This window comes from Chiroxiphia lanceolata, chromosome 1 (assembly GCF_009829145.1).
Source record: "Chiroxiphia lanceolata isolate bChiLan1 chromosome 1, bChiLan1.pri, whole genome shotgun sequence".
Lineage (NCBI taxonomy): Eukaryota > Metazoa > Chordata > Aves > Passeriformes > Pipridae > Chiroxiphia > Chiroxiphia lanceolata.
The window spans coordinates 144,112,135-144,118,440 of record NC_045637.1 but is presented as its reverse complement, the minus strand read 5'-3'; the positions used below and the strand labels follow the sequence as shown (position 1 = coordinate 144,118,440).

The 6,306-nt window shown below is 39.0% G+C and overlaps 1 protein-coding gene across 4 annotated transcripts in view; it reads left to right on the top strand.

Annotated features, from left to right (window-relative positions):
* The window catches only part of PFKP (phosphofructokinase, platelet), a 44,944-nt gene that overhangs the window by 979 nt on the left and 37,659 nt on the right, over positions 1-6,306 (top strand). The window lies entirely within an intron of this gene.

The window sequence follows — 6,306 nt, the reverse complement described above, 5'->3', positions numbered from 1 at the left end:
GATGGCTGATGCGGGCGGGGGAGGAGGAGGTCGTGCCGCTCTGCACGGCGGGTGGGAGGGAGGCTGCGCTGCTGGGGCTCTGCCAGCCCTCGCCTCATCTGCTTTTCGCTTCCTTCTGGCACCAGGAACACGTCTATGTGCCTACCCGTGGTTTAGAACGCTCAGATGGCAGTTTACTCTGCTCCTCTCAGGAGTATGTAAGGAGTCTCACCTCCTTAAATCTCTTCAGCGTAGAGGGAGTCGTAGCTACTACAGGACAGGGCGAACAAAAGACCTACAGACATTGAGAGGGAAGGGGAAGAAAACAGGCTTCATCGCAATATACCTAGTCAAAAATTTAGGTTTTTCTACACTTTCGTATCCCCTTTTCTACCAGAAAACCTCCTTAATAGTTCGAACTTTCAGTTAATTAAAGTTTCAAACGGGAAATGCGCCGTGCGATTCCAGAGGACTCTTGCTCTGCGTGTTCCAAGAGAATTGTTCAGTGATGATTGTTTTTAGCTCCTTCCCTTAAATTGTGGTTATTTTACTTTTTTTTTCCCCCGGGAGTATCTCGAAACTACTTTCTCTTAAAGAAAAAGCGGCACTCATCCGCGTTTGTGAAAAGAATGGGGGGTGGGGTTCTCCTTTCTGCTTGGGCTCGGTTGTTTAGTGACCAGTCTCTCTCCAGCTTTTACACGAGGTGTCGGGACCAGCCCGCAGCCCCGGCCAGGGAATCCTGCCCGGCTGCCCCGGCGGCAGCAGCAGCCTCTCCTCTCGTCTCCTCTCCTTTTCCCCTCGCTCCACGGTGCGTCCATGTGGCGGTAGCTCGCATGGACCAGTGTCTCCGCGCTCCCTCCCACCGCCGGTGTGTACGTGATCCGCTGCGAGTCGCTGCAGATTCCGCCTCTTTGCGTCATCTGGGCTGGGAGAAGCATCCTCCCTCCCCTTGCCCGCAGAATAACGGGGAGCCCCCGGGTTTACCTGGGATTATCCGAAACTCTAATCGGGATGAAAGGGATTTGGTGCCATCGGAGAGGAGAACGTTGCAGTTCTGGAGGAAAAGCAAATTGATGCGTTTAAAAGGCTTCTTTTTTGCCCCTGGGTGGGGTTACACTTGTTCAAGTTTTATGCACGGTTTGCTCTCAGTGACATCAATTCCGCTGCTAAATGATTCTAGGAGGGACTGGGAATCGGGGCATCTCTGTCTTAATGATCTGGTCACCAAATCGCCATTTTAATTTAAAAGTGTGGCAGGGCACTGCCTCAAGCAGCAGTAGCATGTTCAGCAAGAGGCTGAGCCCTTCAACGTGCTTCCGCGTGGCTGGAGATTATGTAATGCAGCGGCAGATGCATCTCCTTTTATAAAGTATTAATCTGCACTTGCCACTGTGTGAATTAAGGCATTTAAAGGACTCGCACCGTCCACATCTAGACTTTATTATCTGGCAGATTGCCACTGAAGCATATTTACAGGGAGAGTTCCAAAGTAACAGGCTGTGAAAGTTGCTGTCTGAGAAGTGGGGTTGTCACAAAGACCAAACAAAGTACACTGGGTGCCTTCCAAGCTGGTTTGTCGGCAGCACTGTTGTCCTAACTTAGAAGAACAAGGAAATAAAAACCTTAACATTTTAGAACTTGATAATTTCTGCTGAATCACACAGCACAGTTGAGGTCCATAACCCTATGTAACCTGCCTATCTTGGTGACAGCATAGATGTGTAAAATATGCAACCTCAAGTCGGTTTGCAGACGAGATTAGGAGTTAAACAAGGGACAGAATGAGTCATGCCCTGTCAAGGTCATTTGTCCTCTGTAGGACAGAGTGTAAACGTGTGAGAGAGGTGAAGTCCTGGAAGTATAACGCAGAAGGAAATATGCTGCTATTACTGATGTTTGAAAATAGTTTGTTCAAGCAAAATGTAGGTGAAGCAAAGCTACTAACTCTGAAGTAGGCAAAAAAGTTTTAATATTAGAAACGAGTTCCAGTCTCCTGTTCTGTTTTGAATTTGTTAGACACTAGAAATCAGAGTATCTATAATCCAAACTAAACTCACAAACAGTTGAGTGGAAAAAACACTCATTATTGTTGCAGTAAACACATAATCTTCATATCAATAGGTGCCATGATTTTCATATCAATAGGTGCCATGATTTAGATTGGGCTGTAAATTTTAGTGCAGATTAAAATATGCATGAAATTATTTAAAATAGTTATTGCCTTTGCTGTTATTGTACTTCTTAATAATTTAGAAGTAGCATTATGTAAATTACACAAGCCATTCTATTTGTAGGTTAAGTTTTCAATTACTTCTCCTCATTTGTGCTATTTCCTTGAAAGTTTTTTTTTCCTTTTTCTACCTGTAGAATATTAATGACTATAGAATGTATATGTGTTATACTGGGACTATTATGGTTTAGTCATTATTCTTTGGTGGAGTTAATTTATCAGTGAAAAAAGATTGGTATTTTGTGCACCTACTGTGTATAAGTACTAAACTTGTTAGTCCATCACTTTAGCTTGCCAGCTGTTAAATTGTGAACTAAAATACTTTCCACTATAATCATGAGTGCCTCGAGAGGCAAAAGAAGTTTTGACAATTGATTCTCTATAAATATTGGGTTGGTTTTCTGGACTACTTCTAAATTGTGCTGGTTGGAGCTCAGAAAAGTGGTTTAATAGATGGGTTTTAAGTCACGCTTTTGTTTTCCCTTTGTGGGATTTTCTGGCCATGGTCTGCTTCAGGTCATGAAGTACACTGCTTGTACTTCATGTGGGTTACCAGTAGCTGCCATAGACAGTTTTGGCCACCGTAGGTCACTTATGTTCCACAACCTCCAAACGGGTGCTTATTCTGGGACTGTGGTAGGTACGGCTTCACAACAGGAAGAGTCATCCGGGAGCTGCTGGATGAAGGGGATTGTGCACTGCTGGGGAAGGATGTGTGTGTGGCTGCTGAGCTGCTGCCCAGTTTACTGGCTCTGGATTATTGTCTTTGAATATGACCATGTTATTTTTGAGATAAACTCAAAAGATTCAGTGTTGTGGAAGACAGCATAAGTGAGGGACGTAATGGTCAGGAATATCATAGCTCATCCTGCTGAAGTAACGTTTGAAGCATTACAAGGTTCCCAACATTTCAAGGCATATTTAGTATAGTGGTGTAGATGTATGACTCTTGTCCTGGTAACTTAGATTGGAAGAAAAAATCTTGCCACTGAAAAAATAAAAAAGCTCAACTCACTCAGCAAATACTGGGTTTAGAAAAGCTTAAAAAGAACCCTATAGCCTCTTGGATTCTGGACTTTTGGAGTACCATAGACCATGACTGTGGAAGCAAAGATCTACATATTTCTGCTCTTGAAGCATTGCAGGCTTCCAAGGAACATGATGAGACATATTTAACGTGGTAGCACAGGTGTACTGGTCTTATCCTGGTGGCAAAATGTCTTTTTTCATCATAGGCCACTGAACTAGTACACTAAAATAAATAAGTTTTTTTTGTTTTTTTAAGGCAGAAACAAACAAACCCAAACAAACAACCCACACTCCTCTTATGTTGTCCAGAGTTTTATTTATTAACACTTACGTGATGTGAACATATTCACAAGGATGTTTTGAATTCTGACTAAGAATAGTGCATACATATAGACATATATATGAAATCCATTTGTATGTGTCCATAGATACAATATTATAAATAGTATTTGGGTGTAAAATTAGAAATGTAGTTATTAATGAGTGTAATTATTTCAATGTATTTAATATTTCTGAGGAACTGCTACTATAATTAGTGGATTCTGTGATTGAAACTGGTCTCTTAAGATTTTTATTTTAATTTTTAAGAAGAAAATAAATATGTATTGTCTAGATGTTTTGCTGTTGTATATGTTTGTGCAGTAGAATGTTCTGATCTAATACAGTGTTACTGTTCAGAAAAATTTTATAGTATTTTCTTCAGGTATCTAGAATAATTACTGTGATTATATGCAATAAAATCTGTGATGTCATGTCATTATATGCAATAAAATCTGTGATGTAATTAAAAGTAAATAGAACAAACCCAAATTGTTTTCTTCAAGCTTTGTTCAATTCTCCTACTTGACTGCTTCTCTTTTGATGATTATAGGCTCTTACATGCTTACTGACATAGCCATTTACATATTTGAATAAACCCTTTTTGTTTGATAATGTTTAGACATTTTCCTTGGTGTTTTTTGCTATATAGTCTTGTAAGTCTGAATCTTTATTCAGGGTAGTACTTAAACATATGTGCTAAGTCATTAAGCCTGTGTTAAAGCCAATGTTTATCTTTAAAATTGGTGGTACTTAAGTATTTCTTGATGCTTGTCCAAGATGCATAGTTTTGATTTTTGTTTTGTATTTTGTGTTACAGTTATTTATTTAAAGGCATGTCTAGCTGACTAAAGTGAGGCCAGCTGGCCTTAAACACAAAACAGTGTAGAACCTCCTCTGTTGTAGTGGTGCATATGTATGTGGAGCAAGATGTAGGCACAGGAGAGGAATGCTCTTTTGGAGGCAGAGATAATTTAAGGACTTCTGCAGTACTGTTTGTAACCCTGCTATGAAAACTAACTCTTTTTTTTTAAAGACAGTTGAATAGGCAATATCAAAGACAATAAATTATCAACTTTTAAGTTATTCAGATGTTATGTAAAGCCCTGTAGTTACAGTTTACTCAATCTTTGCTGAGTTCAAAAGAGCAAAATGAATCTTTTCCTCTTTCCAAGACTTTAATGCAAAAACAAGTGGTAATTCAGAAAGATTTTAAATAATTCTTATGTTATAAAAAAAAAACATACTGGTTTTACTCGTGGCTTTCTTTTGAAGCTGCTGTTCTAATCCTGTATGTTTATCAGGCTGCATTTATTATTCAGGACTAAATCCATGGTTAACTCAGTAAATCTCTTTCTGAGTAATAAACATATAATTACATTTCATAGTTATTATGGTAATTCGTAAATACTGTTGTAAGACTCCACAAATAATCAAATATGGCAACATTTTGTTAGACAAGTTCTGCAGAGGCTTTATGAAATTTTCTGTATTTGCAGACTTGAATTACTGCAACCAGTGTATTTAGATTTAGGCAGCCAAACTGTAGCAAGCTAAAGCTTCAATGTGTTAACTGTATTTTGTAGGTATCAAATTATGACATGCTTTAGTCTTCAGCCATTCTGAAATCTAAGCCACTTACTTAGGAGCCTACCAGGAGACACCCAAGTCCTTTTTCTGTATAAGGAGATAAAATACACATCACTAAATATTAATAAAACGTATGTTGTATAAACTTAAAACATTACAGTGGTGGTACTGGGAAGATGCTTTCTGTCTGTAATCTGTGGGGCTTTTTTTTCCTGGGCTTTTGCCCTTTCTTGCAGCGGGTAAATTGTGAATTTTACCCATTTTTCATTCAAGAAACATGGAAACTGGAAGGTATTCACTAAGAAAGTATGTGGCTGTATTATGAATATATATGTAGCAAATACATATAGGTACATATATAAAAATATATAAAATATATATATATATAAACCCTCCATAAACAAACTAAACCAAACAACAGCAACCCTCCTCCAAAAAAAACCAAAAAGCCAAACTCCAAAAAAACTTCCCTGCCAAGCAATGACAACAAAAAAGCCTCCCACACACCATGTGCACTAATAGAAGCAAGCTGTGGCTTTGGTGAAAAGAGTACTTTGTGCTGTCTTCCCTGTTTGTGGAAAATGGCAGTGCTGTGATGGACTGTCAGTTTGGTCAAGTTAAAGGTCTTTGTCTCCATTTTTTAGGAGACATGGTGTGTGAAGGGGGTGGGGGTATTAATTTTGTTATGAAAACTGTTTCCCTGAGGAGATAACTTTGCCCTGTGTAGTGGATTTGTTTCATCTGAAATTTAGCATGCTAACTTTCTTTTCAGTACAGGCTGTCAGATGAGATTCTCTTCTTTTCTTTGGCATCATCCAGTTCTTCGTCTAAAGCTGTGCTTTTAGCTGTCTTGGCATTTGAGAACTTTTTCCAGCTCTGCCACAAGGCTGACTCTGGATGAAAGAATTCTTGTTGCTATTTCCTAATACAGAATTGATTTAAAAACACTGTTACTTGTAGCTCTTAAGTTCAAGTGACATTACAGAAACAGCAAAAGCAACTTTTTGATTTTGGCAAAGTTAATTTTTTTAGTTTCACATTGGTTACGTTCAGGGACTTCCCCGTGTGTTTTTAAGGAATTAATCTTAGAGAAAACCTCAGCCTCATTCTTTATTTAGACAGGCTGACTATTACAGCTCAGTATTTTTTCTACTAATGAG